We start from the raw sequence: 17,490 nt of genomic DNA on the forward strand, positions 1-17,490 counted from the left end.
GGGTCTACCCGGCACTTTTGTAAGTTTTTATGAACCTTTGGGAGTAGATAGAAGTTTGGGACTTTCGGATTATCTACGGTAAGGAATGCAAGTTCTTGTTTCGTGATCATGCCCTCTTGAGCTGCTCTACTGATCATCCTGCCATAATACTCTTTATAATTTTCTAAAGGATTAAGAAGAAGTCTCTTGTAACAATTTGTATTGTTGAGTTGTTTGTTCGTTTCTTCAATATACATTTCAAGAGGCCACAAGACGATGTTGCCGCCCTTATCTGATTGTTTTATAATTATATCAGATATGGCTCTAAGCTCATCAATCGCCTTTAATTCATCTTTAATTCATCTTTCTTGAGGTTCCCTTGATAAGTCTGGTATTTCTGTTTTTTATATAGGTCATCCAATTCCTTGGATACCAAATTTAGAAATACCTTTATTTCTGGGCAGGTGTTCTCCTGAGGCTATTATCAGAATGTTGACAGGTGAAATGTCGACATTGTCAGAATGTCAACTTTAGGGTTAGGTTGCAGATGGGAGGGTTAGGGTTAAGCTGTGGGGAGGAGGTTAGAAATAGGCTGCAGGTGGGAGGGTTAGTATTAGGCTGCAGGTGAGAGGGTTAGAGTTAGGCTGTGGGGGGAGGTTAGGTTGCAAGTGGGAGGATTAGGGTTCGGCTGCGGGTGGGAGGGTTAGAGTTAGGCTGTGGGGGGAGGTTAGGGATAGGTTGCAGGTGGGAGGGTTAGGCTGCAGATGAAAGGGTTAGGGTTAGGCTGTGGGGGGAGGTTAGGAATAGGCTGCAGGTGGGAGGGTTAGGGTTAGGCTGCAGGTGAAGTTAGGGTGAAGCTGTGGGGCGAGGATGGGGTTAGAATGTGCGGGGGGTGAGGTTAGGGTTAAGCACTAGAGGAAAGGTTAGGGGTAGGGATTAGGGATAGGGGAGAAATTGGCGGTCTGACCTAGATGTAACAGTCACATGACCCCCAGGGCCCAGTAGACACCACTGCAGCCGCCAGGAGCAGGTAAATCACCGCTAGGCCACCAGGGGCAATATGTAAACATTCTAACATGTTTACATTTAATTACTGTCTACATGATGAACGTCGACATTATGACTGCCAACATATCATACCCAACCCTAATGGTCAGTCTGTCTTCTTTTTTAATCACCTTTTACTCATAATTATGATAGCTATATATTACAGTGCAATATTGTCAAAATAAGACTTTACTAGGTATAATAACAGGCTGTTTCAACACTGCTTTTATACAGACAGGGGGGTTGTAATCAGGTAATCAACGGTAGTTGGGACACCTGTAAATATTAACTTTCAAATATTAACTTTCATTGTCACATATTAACTTTAAGTTTTTGTCACATATTAACTTTAAGTTTTTACCCATTGTGTCTTTCCGGGAAAAGGTATTTTTTATATAACTGTACAATTTACATTATGTTTCAGTTTTTGCTAATCTAAATTCTCTTTTTTAACCTCTAGCAGTTTGCTATTTACATTTGTACCATTTCAGTTTTCTAACTGGACTTGAATTGGTAAAACTGAAAAAAAAAATAAAAAAATCTTATGAGCAGTAGTGTAGGGGTAAGGGTTTGGGCTAAGGGACTGTCCACCTGAAGTCATCCCACATTTGAGGCTTTTAAATAAGGATGTGTGAGAGGGGTTTAAACCAATACAGGGCATAAGGGTCTCACTTTCCTGTACAGTGGGGCCAGAGGGTTACGACTCCAGTTTGACAGATGATAGGGAAGCAATGGTTCGACCGCAAGTGAATAATGAAATCTCTGTGGTGGGAAGATAGTGTGTTCAGTCCCTCCCTACCACAAGTATAAACTAGTAAAAAGCATGGGCCAGCCACTATTGCATCAGAAAGAGCATTCACCATGCAGTATTCATTGGGGTCCCAGTTCAGTTACAACATCCAGTTGCTCGGACGGATGTGACCCCATTTCAGGGCCTCGTGTGGGTTATAGAGACTTTACTAAATTTAATGAAATTTTATCTGACATTTATACTCATCTACAGGTATTTGAACTCATGAGGGTAGTACACTGTATCGAAAAAGGAATAGTTGGCTTGAAACTTAGGTCCCAGCCTGACTGGACAAGCACAGTTCAGATGGGGGGGTTGCTCTATCCAGGACAGCGCTGATGCTGTATTATGGCTGCAGCTGGGCTGGTCGCAGGGGGTGATGGTTTGGCCAGAAGTGGACCATAAAGTCTCAGTGGAATTTGTAACTTCCAAAGGAGGGAAGACATTGAGTTGAGTTTCAATCACAGAGGTAGAGGAGTGAAAAGCATGGACCTGCTTCTACTGCAACAAATAAAACCTTCACCATGCAGTACACACTGGGATGCAGTTTCAGTCAACCACTCTTCCAGGGTCTAGATGTGTCTGATGTTGAGGCCTGGGGCCTGGTCTATGGTACAAAGACAGTCCCACATTTAATGAAATTTTAATGGACAGCAATACCAATCTACAGGTATTTCAGTCTATAATGACTCACATGGTATTGATGAGGCAGAGTAGCCCCGATACCTAGGTCTCAAGCTGAAATGACAAGTGCTAGAGGCAGATCATGGTGTGAGTCCCACATCGTGCAGTAGTTATGCATTGATTCGAACAGCACTCATGATCTTCTTAATTACTTCAGAGAGATGCAGAGTAAAGCTCCCTACACTGAAACTGCCTGGAGTTGGGATATGGAGTACACAAGCTGTTGGATGGAAGAAAGGAAGGAAGTATTTAAAGTAAGATTAAGCAAACAGCAAAATTAGCTGATGCGTTTGTGGCAAATCGCTGTCTATAACTGGGATCTGCCTACTGTGAAAATGGATTAACTGGAGGCTCCAACCAAGGTACTGAAATGCCACTTGTAGAAAATTTGAGAAGAGGATTTCCGTAATGCTCAAGACGCATAGAGCTGCCAGTGCGACTCTGCTACCAATGTAACCTGCCACGGCCTTTGCAGATGGATTATCTCAGGAGTTGCAATTGCCTCCCAAGAGCCCAGTTGGGGCTGTCCATGGTGGCCTGCTGCGATGTGGACCCACCAGCAGTCATGCTATCTGGATGTGACAAAAACAGAGGTGATAGCATCTGAGGTATGGGGAGGGGTTATTTCACAAACAGTGTAATATGCAGCCTGTGTGTGGGGAATCAGGAGGAATTTAGGGACTTGGCACATCAATTATGCTAGTGCAACCCAACTTGGTCCCTATGTCGCAGGTGTTGAAAAATTGCAGGGCACACATTTCTCTGGGACTGAGAACAGATCAAAGACAATTGTGGTAGGACAAATGATCTCGGACTGGATCTAAAAATGGAGAGGAATGTGAAGTGACAGGGGTGTCAAGACAGTGAAATAGGGTTTTTAAATATCACTAGAGGGAGTCAAATGCACTACTGCTAGTATATAAACATGCCTTTTGTTTGTTTAATGTTAGTTGTGTAGTATGATTTCTGACCATTCCATCCATATGCAAACAGCATTTGTCAGCTTTTACAGACATGCTGGAGCCACACACTTCAGGGTGCCTGCAGATGAGCTGATGTCTGGGGAGATCGTTAGCCTGTGGTAAATGGAAAACCAATCCCAGGTGGTAGTGAGGGTAGTGGCACTGTCTATCTGAAGCCATCCCACTGGCACTGTGGGAATATAAGAGTGGTTTAAGTAGACACTGATACAGGGCAGAGGGATTTCTCTTTCCTGAACAATTCTAATGACAGGTTACGGCTCTGGTTGGACTGGTTTCAAGGTGGCAAAGGTGAGATGGTGAAGTCTCTGCAGACTCCACTACTGAATGTACCTGTAAAAACGAGAAGACATGGAGTTCAGTTCCCATCACATGGGAGTAAAGAGCTGAGATTGTGTATGGAAATGACTGAGACAACATACTGTATAGGAGTATGTAAATTGCAATGCATTGAGTGCTATGATATGTGTTTGCAAACAGTAGGCACCTTAAGCTTGGTTACCTGTCTCAATGCCCCAGTAACAGCTCTCAGCTCTATAATGAGGCCTCAGACTCCCACACCAACACTGCCTCAAGGCCCAGTGCCCTATTACACAGTCCTAGATAAGGCCCTGTGTGTAATTTCTATAAAATAGGGGACAGTGGCTGTACCGGTGATGTGGTGAGTGTAAATAAATAAATAAAGGTGTATTTGACCAGAAGAGTTGAGAGAAGTATGGTTTGTGATGTTATATAAGAATAAGTGATATTGGATTCCAAAAGCAATTGAGAAATAAGGTAAAGATAGCGTGAATGTGACAGACAGAGATGTGAAATGTGATTAAGAAGAGAATGTGGATATACACTATTAGACAAAAGTGATTGGACAATGACAGCAAAAAGATCAACAACATTTTATTGACGTCAGTACTTTGTAGGGCCACCACGTCCAGTGATTACAGCAGACACCCTTCTTGGCAAACTGTCCACAAGTTCCTAGACAACAGCAGGTGACATGTTTTGCCATTCCACCTTAAGTACAGTGACCAACTGTGACAATGAAGAAGATCAAGTCGGTCTAGAATGCACCCGTCGCTCCAATTCATCCCAGAGGTTCTCAGTGGGGTTAAGATCTGGACTCTCAGCTGGTCAGTCCATCCGGGTTACTGAATTTTCTGTATACCAGCCCAGCAGGGGCGTCTTTAGAGAGGAGGAGGCCCGTTTGCATCCCTCCTCTCTCTCCAGTGTCTGGCAGCCGACTGACGTGTCTGGCCGGACACCGCAGAATCAATAGACTCTAGGCACTAGAGTGTGCCCAGGGACTATTGCGCATTCGCAGATCGCCGGGGAAATGGCACATCTGCCATTTTCACAGCGATCTTCTCAAAGCGCATGCATAAAACGCTGGAGATATGGTCGCAGTGGTCATTTTTCGCTGTTTGAACAGCGCTGGGAGACCCGACACGAGACTTCAGATTGGTAAGTGTGACAAAGTATGGGTGCAGGGTGTGTCTTGTGCGGCCCCCCCCTGGACCCAGGGGCCCATGTGTACCGCACACCCTGCACCCATTATAGATACGCCCCTGCAACCCAGCGTCACCCTGGAAACATGACAGGTGGCATTGTCGTCCTGATAAAAGCATTCTTTGTTTCCGTAGAACTGCCATAATGTAGGGAGGACAGAGTTATCGAGAACATCTCTACACTTCTCAGAGTGACCATGTGACCATGCATTACAAGTAGTGCACCCATACCAAACCAGCTGAAACTGGGGGTGTCCAATCACTTTTATCTACATAGTGTAGTATTATACAGTTGAGCTACAGATTTAAAAAAAAATTAACTATAATAAATAATTATAAAAAAAAGCAAACAGATTGGGGCAACATTCTAATAGCGAGTAAAAAAGATTGTCAAATTGTAAATATAAATGTAAACATGTCATGCAGATAGACATGGGTATAATGATAAACCTGTGTAGTGTTCCAGATATATATTAGTAATAATGGGTTATATAGAGTTAGGAAGGAATAAAGATAGAAGGAAAGAAAATAGAGGTGATGTAACAGCATTTAGTAAGCACTCTGGGGGCGCCGAGAGGAGAGAGAGGCAGTCATTGATTACACAGGCTCAGGCTTGTTGGAGAGCCCCAGGTTAGCTGCTAAGGGTGACATAGTCCCCCTTTACAGCTTTGCATAGTATATTTTAGGTGGGAGGGGCCATGACCACGCCTCTTGGATTTGGCCACGCCTCCAGTACCTGGGCCATGGTCACCTCTCAATGGCCCTGCCCAGTAGTGACTCTGATAATCAAATCACTTTTCAGTCATTGAGGTCAATTCAATTAGGTGTGAGTTGGGTCCTGTGAGACAAACTCGCACTGCAAATTACATTTGCAATTAAATTCGAAACCCGCATTGATTTTTTAGAGACAATTTAAATTTTTTTTCTGTGCACCCCTCTGAGCAGGTGAAAAGATAGGGAAAATCTTTAATATTAGGTAAAAATGTCAGGACACAGTGCAGATCCTCTTGTACACCCCTCACAATGAATAATCATGCACTTGGAGGGGTTTAAATAGCATAATGAGGCCAATAAAGACATGTCTGTTTTCAGGTAAATTTCTTTAAAAAGCTCAATAATTGGTTAAATGATATGGTACAGGTATGAGAAGGTATAGATGTAGGACAGGTATCTAGAGGTGTTAAAGATGTGGGACAAGTATGTGGAGGTGTAAATGATGTGGGACAGGCAAGTGGAGGTGTAAAAGATGTAGGACAGGTATAGGCAGGTTTAAATGATACAGGACAGGTATGTGGATGTGTAAATGATGCTGGACAGGTATGTAGAGTTGTAAATGATGTAGGACAGGTATGTGGAGGTGTAAATGATGTGGGGCAGGTATGTGGATGTGTAAATGATGTAGGACAGGTATGTGGATGTGTAAATGATGTGGGACAGGTATATGGAGGTGTAAATGATGTGGGACAGGTATGTAGAGTTGTAAATGATGTAGGACAGGTATGTGGAGGTGGAAATGATGTGGGGCAGGTATGTGGATGTGTAAATGATGTAGGACAGGTATGTGGATGTGTAAATGATGTGGGACAGGTATGTGGAGGTGTAAATGATGTGGGACAGGTATTTGGAGGTGTAAATGATTTAGGTCAGGTATGTAAAGGTGTAAATGATGTGGGACAGGTATGTGGAGGTGTAGATGATGCTGGACAGGTATGTGGAGGTGTAAATGATTTAGGTCAGGTATGTAAAGGTGTAAACTATGTGAGACAGGTATGTGGAGTAGTAAATGATGTGGGACAGGTATGTGGAGGTGTAAATAATGTTGGACAGGTATGTGGAGGTGTAAATGATGTGGGAGAGATATAAGGAGGTGTAAATGATGTGGGACAGGTATGTAGAGGTGTAAATAATGTTGGACAGGTATGTGGAGGTGTAAATGATGTGGGACAGGTATGTGGAGGTGTAAATGATGTAGGACAGGTATAGGGAGGTGTAAATGATACAGGACAGGTATGTGGAGGTGTAAATGATACAGGACAGGTATGTGGAGGTGTAAATGATGCTGCACAGGTATGTAGAGGTGTTAATGATGTAGGACAGGTATGTGGAAGTGTCAATGATGTTGGGCAGGTATGTAGAGTTCTAAATGATGTAGGACAGGTATGTGGAGGTGTAAATAATGTTGGACAGGTATGTGGAGATGGAAATGATGTGGGAGAGATATATGGAGATGTAAATGATGTGGGACAGGTATGTGGAGGTGTAAATGATGTGTGACAGGTATGTGGAGGTGTAAATGATGTAGGACAGGTATGTTGAGGTGTAAATTATGTGAGACAGATATATGGAGGAGAAAATCATGTTGGACAGGTATGTGGAGGTGTAAATGATGTGGGAGAGATATATGGAGTTGTAAATGAAGTGGGACAGGTATGTGGAGTTGTAAATGATGTGGGACAGGTATGTGGAGGTGTAAATGATGTAGGACAGGTATGTGGAGGTGTAAATTATGTGAGACATGTATATGGAGGAGTAAATGATGTGGGACAGGTATGTGGAGGTGTAAATAATGATGGACAGATATGTGGAGGTGTAAATGATGTGGGAGAGATATATGGAGTTGTAAATGATGTGGGACAGGTATGTGGAGGTGTAAATAATGTTGGACAGGTATGTGGAGGTGTAAATGATGTGGGAGAGATATATGGAGTTATAAATGATGTGGGACAGGTATGTGGTGATGTAAATAATGTTGGACAGGTATGTGGATGTGTAAATGATGTGGGAGAGATATATGGAGTTGTAAATGATGTGGGACAGGTATGTGGAGGTGTAAATGATTTGGCACAGGTTTGTAGAGGTGTAAATAATGTTGGACAGGTATGTTGAGGTGTAAATGATGTAGGACAGGAATGTGGAGGTGGAAAATGATGTAGGACAGGAATGTGGAGGTGTAAATGATGTGGGACAGGTTTGTGGAGGTGAAAATTATATGGGACAGGTATGTGGAGATGTAAATGATATGGGACATGTTGTAGAGGTGTAAATGATATGGGATGGGTATGTGGAAGTGTAAATGATGTGGGACAGGTATGTGGAGGTGTAAATGATCTGGGACAGATATGTGGAGGTGTAATTGATGTGAGACAGGTATGTGGAGGTGTAAATGATGTAGGACAGGTATGTGGAGGTATCAATGATGTTGGGCAAGTATGTAGAGTTGTAAATGATGTAGGACAGTATGTGGAGGCGTAAATGATGTGGGACAGGTATGTGGAGGTGTCAATGATCTGGGGCAGGTATGTGGATGTGTAAATGATGTAGGACAGGTATGTGGATGTGTAAATGATGTAGGACAGGTATGTGGATGTGTAAATGATGTGGGACAGGTGTGTGGAGGTGTAAATGATGTGGGGCAGGTATGTGGAGGTGTAAATGATGCTGGACAGATATGTGGAGGTGTAATTGATGTGAGACAGGTATGTGGAGGTGTAAATGATGTTAGACAGGTATGTGGAGGTGTAAATGATGTAGGACAGGTATGTGGATGTGTAAATGATGTGTGACAGGTATGTGGAGGTGTAAATGATGTGGGGCAGGTATGTGGAGGTGGAAATGATCTGAGACAGATATGTGGAGGTGCAATTGATGTGGGACGGGTATGTGGAGGTGTAAATGATGTGGGACAGGTGAGTGGAGGTGTCAATGATGTTGGGCAGGTAATTAGAGTTTGTAAATGATGTAGGACAGGTATGTGGAGGTGTAACTGATGTGGGGCAGGTATGTGGATGTGTAAATGATGTAGGACAGGTATGTGGATGTGTAGATGATGTGGGACAGGTATGTGGAGGTGCAAATGATGTGGGGCAGGTATGTGAAGGTTTAAATGATCTGGGACAGATATTTGGAGGTGTATTTGATGTGAGATAGGTATGTTGAGGTGTAAATTATGTAGGACAGGCATGTGGAGGTGTCAATGATGCTGGACAGGTATGTGAAGGTGTAATTGATGTGGGGCAGGTATGTGGATGTGTAAATGATGTAGGACAGGTATGTGGATGTGTAAATGATGTGAAACAGGTATGTGGAGGTGTAAATGATGTGGGGCAGGTATGTGGAGGTGTAAATGATCTGGGACAGATATGTGGAGGTGTAATTGATGTGAAACAGGTATGTGGAGGTGTAAATGTTGTGGGACAGGTATGTGGAGGTTTAAATGATGTAGGACAGGTATGTGGATGTGTAAGTGATTTGGGACAGGTATTTGGAGGTGTAAATGATGTGGGGAAGGTATGTGGAGGTGTAAATGATCTGGGACAGATATGTGGAGGTTAAATTGATGTGGGACAGGTATGTGGAGGTGTAAATGATGTGGGACTGGTATGTAGAGGTGTAAATGATGTAGGACAGGTATGTGGAGGTGGAAATGATGTAGGACAGGTACGTGGTGGTGTAAATAATGTAGGACAGGTATGTGGAGGTGCAAATGATGTGGGACAGGTATGTGGAGGTATAAATGATGCTGGACAGGTATGTGGAGGTGTAAATGATTTAGGTCAGGTATGTAAAGCTGTAAGTTATGTGAGACAGGTATATGGAGGAGTAAATGATGTTGGACAGGTATGTGGAGGTGTAAATGATGTGGGAGAGATATATGGAGGTGTAATTTATGTGGGACAAGTATGTGGAGGTGTAGATGATGTGGGACAGGTATGCAGAGGTGTAAATAATGTTGGACAGGTATGTGGAGGTGTAAAAGATGTAGGACAGGTATATGGAGGTGTAAATAATGTTGGACAGGTATGTGGATGTGTAAATGATGTGGGAGAGATATATGGAGTTATAAATGATGTGGGACAGGTATGTGGTGATGTAAATGATGCAGGAGAGGTATGTGGAGGTGTAAATGATGTAGCACAGGTATGTAGAGGTGTTATTGACGTAGGACAAGTATGTGGAGGTGTCAATGGTGTTGGACAGGTATGTAGAGTTGTAAATGGTGTAGCACAGGTATGTGGAGGTGTAAATAATGTTGGACAGGTATGTGGATGTGTAAATGATGTGGAAGAGATATATGGAGTTGTAATTGATGTGGGACAGGTATGTGGAGGTGTAAATGATTTGGCACAGATTTGTAGAGGTATAAATCATGTTGGTCAGGTATGTTGAGGTGTAAATGATGTAGGACAGGAATGTGGAGGTGTAAATGATGTAGGACAGGAATGTGGAGGTGTCAATGATGTGGGACAGGTATGTGGAGGTGAAAGTGATATGGGACAGGTATGTGGAGGTGTAAATGATATGGGACATGTATGTAGAGGTGTAAATGATGTTGGGCAGGTATGTAGAGTTGTAAATGATGTAGGACAGGTATGTGGAGGTGTAAATGATGTGGGACAGGTATGTGGAAGTGTAAATGATGTGGGGCAGGTATGTGGATGTGTAAATGATGTAGGACAGGTATGTGGAAGTGTAAATGATGTAGGACAGGTATGTGGATGTGTAAATGATGTGGGACAGGTATGTGGAGGTGTAAATGATTTGGGGCAGGTATGTGGAGGTGTAATTGATGTGAGACAGGTATGTGGAGGTGTAAATGATGTGGGACAGGTATGTGGAGGTTTAAATGATGTAGGACAGGTATGTGGATGTGTAAATTATGTGAGCCAGGTATATGTAGGTGTAAATGATGTGGGGCAGGTATGTGGAGGTGTAAATGATCTGGGACAGATATGTGGAGATGTAATTGATGTGGGACAGGTATGTGGAGGTGTAAATGATGTGGGACAGGTGAGTGGAGGTGTCAATGATGTTGAGCAGGTAATTAGAGTTTGTAAATGATGTAGGACAGGTATGTGGAGGTGTAGTTGATGTGGGACAGGTATGTGGATGTGTAAATGATGTAGGACAGGTATGTGGATGTGTAGTTGATGTGGGACAGGTATGTGGAGGTGTAAATGATGTGGGGCAGGTATGTGAAGGTGTAAATGATCTGGAACAGATATTTGGAGGTGTAATTGATGTGAGATAGGTATGTGGATGTGTAAATTATGTAGGACAGGTATGTGGAGGTGTCAATGATGTTGGGCAGGTATGTAGAGTTGTATATGATGTAGGACAGGTATGTGGAGGTGTAAATGATGCTGGACAGGTATGTGAAGGTGTAATTGATGTGGGGCAGGTATGTGGATGTGTAGATGATGTAGGACAGGTATGTGGATGTGTAAATGATGTGAGACAGGTATGTGGAGGTGTAAATTATGTGGGGCAGGTATGTGGAGGTGTAATTGATGTGAGACAGGTATGTGGAGGTGTAAATGTTGTGGGACAGGTATGTGGAGGTGTAAATGATGTAGGACAGGTATGTGGATGTGTAAATGATTTGGGACAGGTATGTGGAGGTGTAAATGATGTGGGGCAGGTATGTGGAGGTGTAAATGATCTGGTACAGATATGTGGAGGTTAAATTGATGTGGGACAGGTATGTGGAGGTATAAATGATGTGGGACAGGTATGCAGAGGTGTAAATGATGTAGGACAGGTATGTAGAGGTGTAAATGATGTTGGACAGGTACGTGGAGATGTACATAATGTAGGTTAGGTATGTGGAGGTGTAAATGATGTGGGATAGGTATGTGGAGGTGTAAATGATGTGGGACAGGTATTTGGATGTGTAAATGATTTAGGTCAGGTATGTAAAGGTGTAAATGATGTGGGATAGGTATGTGGAGGTATAAATGATGCTGGACAGGTATGTGGAGGTGTAAATGATTTAGGTCAGGTATGTAAAGCTGTAAGTAATGTGAGACAGGTATATGGAGGAGTAAATAATGTGGGGCAGGTATGTGGAGGTGTAAATAATGTTGGACAGGTATGTGGAGGTGTAAATAATGTGGGAGAGATATATGGAGGTGTAAATTATGTGGGACAATTATGTGGAGGTGTAAATGATGTGGGACAGGTATGTAGAGGTGTAAATAATGTTGGACAGGTATGTGGAGGTGTAAATGATGTAGGACAGGTATAGGGAGGTGTAAATGGTGCGGGACAGGTATGTGTAGATGTAAATGATGCGGGACAGGTATGTGGAGGTGTAAATTATGCTGGACAGGTATGTGGAGGTGTAAATGATGCTGGACAGGTATATGGAGGTGTAAATGATGCTGGACAGGTATGTGGAGGTGTAAATGACGTAGGACAGGTATGTGGAGGTGTAAATGATGCTGGACAGGTATATGGAGGTGTAAATGATGCTGGACAGGTATGTGGTGGTGTAAATGATGTGGGACATATATGTGGAGGTGTTGTACTGATGGGAGAGAGGTTTCTTAACTTGCAGATGAGAGGTAAAAGTGTATATTGCAACGTGTTAAACCTTATATGATTACTATACATTTATATAAAGGGAAAGGGGAGATGGGGGAAAGTATCTGCACACTATTGTTTACAGTATAAGACCCCTATATAATCAATACCTAAATAGTTGGTTAAGTAATGGGGGTTTGGCCCTAATCAACTAAATATGGATCATGAGGTCAAGGGAAAGAGTAAGGTGCTGTTTGATTGGGCGCACAAGAAGAAATAATATATAATATTAATATGTAACTTTTATTAGTCAAAACATAAAAAATATCCCCATACAGGGGAAATAAACAGTGAAAAATAAGGATTTAAAATAATTAGTAAACAAGACACACATGTAGAGAAAAAGGCAGGTCCACTAATGTATTGTTGATAGTATCGGGTAATTATATACCTAGATGTAAGGTAGGAGCGTACTGATTGAGATTCTTGAAATACCTAGGCAAAAGCATAATATTAGTAGAGTTTGAATATTTGTCTATATTTTTGCCTATTATTGGCTAGTAATGCCTGATTGTATCTACAATATAAAATTGACTCCCATCCCTAATGGGTGCTATGAATAGATGGTGGTCAAAGATTAAATCTTATATAATTGGAATAGCAAATTAAAATGCGTTGTTGTTTGAACACCTTAAATAAAGATATTAACTGAACTTTGTCTGAGTTTCACTGTATTATAATTCATATATTCATAAATGTAAATGTTTTATATAATGTAGCTGCTCGGGACGCTCAGCGGTTTATTAAATATATAGTAGTCAGAGATCAAACTGTCTCACTGAGGTAGCAAATAGATAGCAAAATGTTGTTGTTTATACACTAAATAAAGATGTTGTCTAAATTTAGACCTCTATCATTGTAATCTGTGTTGGAGATTTTCTATACAACAATGTGAGGAAAAGAGGATTGATATGTATCCACAGTTCCCAATCAGTAACAGATATTATAGGTGGAAACTATTATTAGTATTCATAGTGCAGCATAGTACACAAGTTGTAAAATTGTTGCTATAATAAGTTGATTGATTGCTGGCTGGTATCAATATCATTCAGTTCTTGCTAACAATTATATTAGTAGAAATGACAAAACTGCTCAGAATACTCAGCGCTTACTGAGATATCAATAACAGCCTGAATGACATAAGTAATAGTAAACTGACTTATATATCATGCTATAAATCCAAAGTGCTCAATAATTACTGGAATATCAGTCACAGTTTAAATAACATCAATAACTGTGAACTGATTTGTACGTCTTGCTGTATGTAATACAGCTACTCAGAGGGCTCAATAATTACTGAGATATCAGTGGCAGCCTAAATGGCATTAATGAGAGTGCACTGATTGCTACTAGTCTGAGACAGTCTCCCCTGTTCATTGGTGTATTTAACAGTAACGCCGCTACATAGCACATGTATCAAACTGGTATATTTAATTTTTTCCCAACAACAAACATAGTGGAGCCACCAGTGACGCCGATGTGTGCGTTTCACTGTGAGCTACAGCTTTATCAAACCTTTACGTTCTAAAAAGCATTCAATGTATCCTTACACATAATTATTTTATTTTTAACAATACCTTTTATTTACAAATACCTGGTACTGCAATGGGGACCAGGTTTGCTCCAAGTCTAGAAAATATCTACATGGTCTCTTTCAGAGAGGAGCTGATTTGGGGCGGTGATTATGGAGCAAACCTGGTCCTATATAGGAGATATATAGACAACCTATTTTTCATCTGGAATGGGGCTGAGGCCTCTATTCTCAATTTGTGGAATATTTAAATAATAATCATTACAACCTAACATTCACGAGTTCTTATCATGAAATAGAAAGGACCTTTTGGATATATTTCTAAAATAATTTTTAATAAAATTGAAACCTGCACTTACAAAATGAATGTAGACACACACAATTACCTAAATTATGAAAGTAACCATAAAAATAGCTGGCTAAATAATATACCATATGGACAACTAAGATGGTTAAAAAGAAACTGCTCTAATGTTGATACGTTTTCCTTACAAACTAAGGAACTAATTCAAACCTTTATAGGTAAAAACTACCCTGAATCACTCTTAGAGGAAGCACTTGAAAGTATTTATTAATTAGAACGTGATTCAAATGAAGAACATTTAATGGCATTAATAATAAGATTTCACAGTGAATCACATTAAATTAGAAAAGTTGTTAACAAACATTTTCACACACTGAAACAAGATCCAGCATTAAAAGATTATTTGGGTGATAACCCTAAACTGATCTTCAAAAGAGCAAAATACTGAGAAGTCTACTTGCTCCAAATTTTGCTCCATATAGAAACCAGCCAATCCCAAACCAACTAGATTCAAAATACCATGAAAGGCTTTTTTAGATGCAAACAAACACATTGCACTACATGTTCATATACAACACATCGTGCTAAAAATATTAGATCCACAAAGACTGAAAAAACGGTCCCTATAAAATCATTTAGAACTTGGTATGTCATTTATGTACTACAATGTAGTTGCCAACTACAATACGTGGTTAGCATCACTAGATGTTTGAGAACTAGGTTTATGGAACATAGACGGAACATACTAAATAATAACACCCATCACAGTATTTCCCACCACTTTACCCAATTCCATCAGAGTAACCCCCAAGAAATCACCGTTACAGGTATAGAAATTATTAACCAAACCAAAAGAGGAGGGGACAGATTACGGTAATTACGCCTCAGAGAAACATATTGGATACATCAATTACAATGTTTGCATCCGGAGGGGCTAAATGAAACAATTGACATAGATTTGATACTTGTAGGGATATATGTATAGTTGAGGTTCTGTCATATTTTTTAGCGACTGCCTGGTGGCATCATATATGATCAACTTTCGAATCCACCTGTTTCTTATTTAATATATGGTTTTCTCTAAAACATGTGGATGTAAAGATATTTACATAAGCCAAAGCATCACCAGGTTTTTTCTATCAACAACACTTTGTCCTCTGTAAGCAACTACATTCTCACAGACAAGCCCGTGCATCTCCCCTGAAAACCTCTACCATACCTGCTTACAATGAATGGATGCAGCATGTACGTTCAAGATCTGGCAGACCTATGCTACATAAATTCGTACATATTTGATCCTTTATCCCCCTTCTATTAGTTGTATAAATAATCTCACCATAAAGAGATAAAAAACACCCGATAATGCCACAGAGACTTCTAATAAGGTCTCGATTACCTATAATCTTTTATAGATATTAGATACAAGCTAATTATATAAATATATGGATATATCTACATATATATATATATATGTACACTAAAAAGTCTCTTTCTTTAAAAATATATATATATATATGTGCTGAATTAAAAATCAGAATGAGCTACAGATGATGTATTAATGATAATATGAATATATATACATGTGCTGAATTACAAATTAGATACAAACTTCAGCTGATATATTAATAACAATATAAACATATAGATATATGGAGATGATTTGTTTAGGTCTCTTTTCCAGAACTATAACCACTGATGTTATATTATGGTACTAAAAATATCTCTCTTAGTGGATCTCTTAGGGGATCTCTGGATCTCTTATCCAATTAGTCGCGGTCAGGGCTGCCAAGAGAAATCTTGGGCCCCGGTACAGCAACTTTACTGGGCCCCCTCTTGGAGGTGGTGTGGCCACAGCATTTTGGAGGCGTGTCTAGCACATGAAAGGTACCCACTCACAGGATCATGACATATCTGCATTTTTTACCCGGATGGGGGTCTTTGCAATAATAAAATGTTTATATCCTGATCTTATTTTGATTTAAAAGAAGAGATTAACATTTTATATATGAATTCTTCTCCTCTTCTTAGAGGTCCAGTTGTCTGCAGCTTTTTCATGATCATTGGACCTGATTCAGCAGTGCACGCAAGTGCACTGCTGATCGCAGATTCACGATCTGGAATCTGCGCGTGCGTAGGACCCATTCTGCGAGTGTGCAGAATGGGTCCTGTGTAGTCGCACACAGGGGGTCATTCAGACGCGCTCACGAGCAAAGTACGCTCGCAAGCGGGTCGATGTTGGGAGCTCCGTCGTGCACATGCGCGAGACCCGGCGAGCGATGAGAAATACGTCGCTCGGGGTCTCGCACCAAAGGGGGCGTGCTGTCGATGGTGACTGACAGCACGCCCCCTTTGGTGGGCGTGCCGGGGGCGTGGTGGCCAGACAGAGGCGTTCCCATGGGAACGCCTACCGTCTGAAGCCGGCCCCACTGACATCAGTAATGATGTCAGTGGGAGTGATTTTGGCTCTGATAGAGCCAAAATCACTCCTGGGCTTGCAGCAGCGAGACCCTACCGTCTCGTCGCAAGCCCGATGGTCGCGATGGTCAAAGACCATCGCGACCATCTTTTTGGCCGCTCGCATATGCTGTGGGTGGTCACCCACAGCTATGCGAGTGGCCAGGAGGCCGCTCTATTTCAGGTAGGAGGGCCCTGATTCAGAGCGAGCACTCTGGTCAGAGCGTTCAGCTCTGAATCAGGCCCACAGACCCTTCAATGCCTCTTCAATGCTTCTGCCTGATTGACGATGATGGTCACGACGGTGATACCAGCCTGCGACTTCCGTCACAGTGCTGGAATCGCAAATGCAGCAAGGGGTGTCATACACCTCCTGCTGCATTTGAATTATTGAAAGGATGAAATTGCAAAGCTGCCTGCGTACAGCTCTGCAATTGCGATCTTTGCTGAATCAGGTCCATTGTCCCTCTAGTGAAATCAGCATCAGATTAACAGTGCCCAGATATTGTCCAATTGTTTTTGGACATAAATAAAAAATTTTAACAATGCCAAGCTACTGCACCACCTGCTGGCTACACATATGGCCCAGTAACACACAACACGCGGCCGCTAAAACGCAGAAAGTAGAAGCAGGCTGTCTGTCCATTTTCTTCACTTTTGACCGGCAACGATTCACCCTGTCTTTTACACTGGGGGAGGGATCTGCTCTGCCCTCCAATCGGATCCTGCTTGGCAGCCAATAAGTCACAGTGACATTTCTATATGAAACGTCAGTGCAGCGTGACTTTCTGCTGCGTCAAAGTGCTCAGGCAGCAGGGGAATTAAGCATGGGTAGAACAATGATTTTTATATACTGT

The sequence above is a fragment of the Taudactylus pleione genome, unplaced genomic scaffold, assembly GCF_031769625.1.
Source record: "Taudactylus pleione unplaced genomic scaffold, aTauple2 ptg000842l, whole genome shotgun sequence".
Lineage (NCBI taxonomy): Eukaryota > Metazoa > Chordata > Amphibia > Anura > Myobatrachidae > Taudactylus > Taudactylus pleione.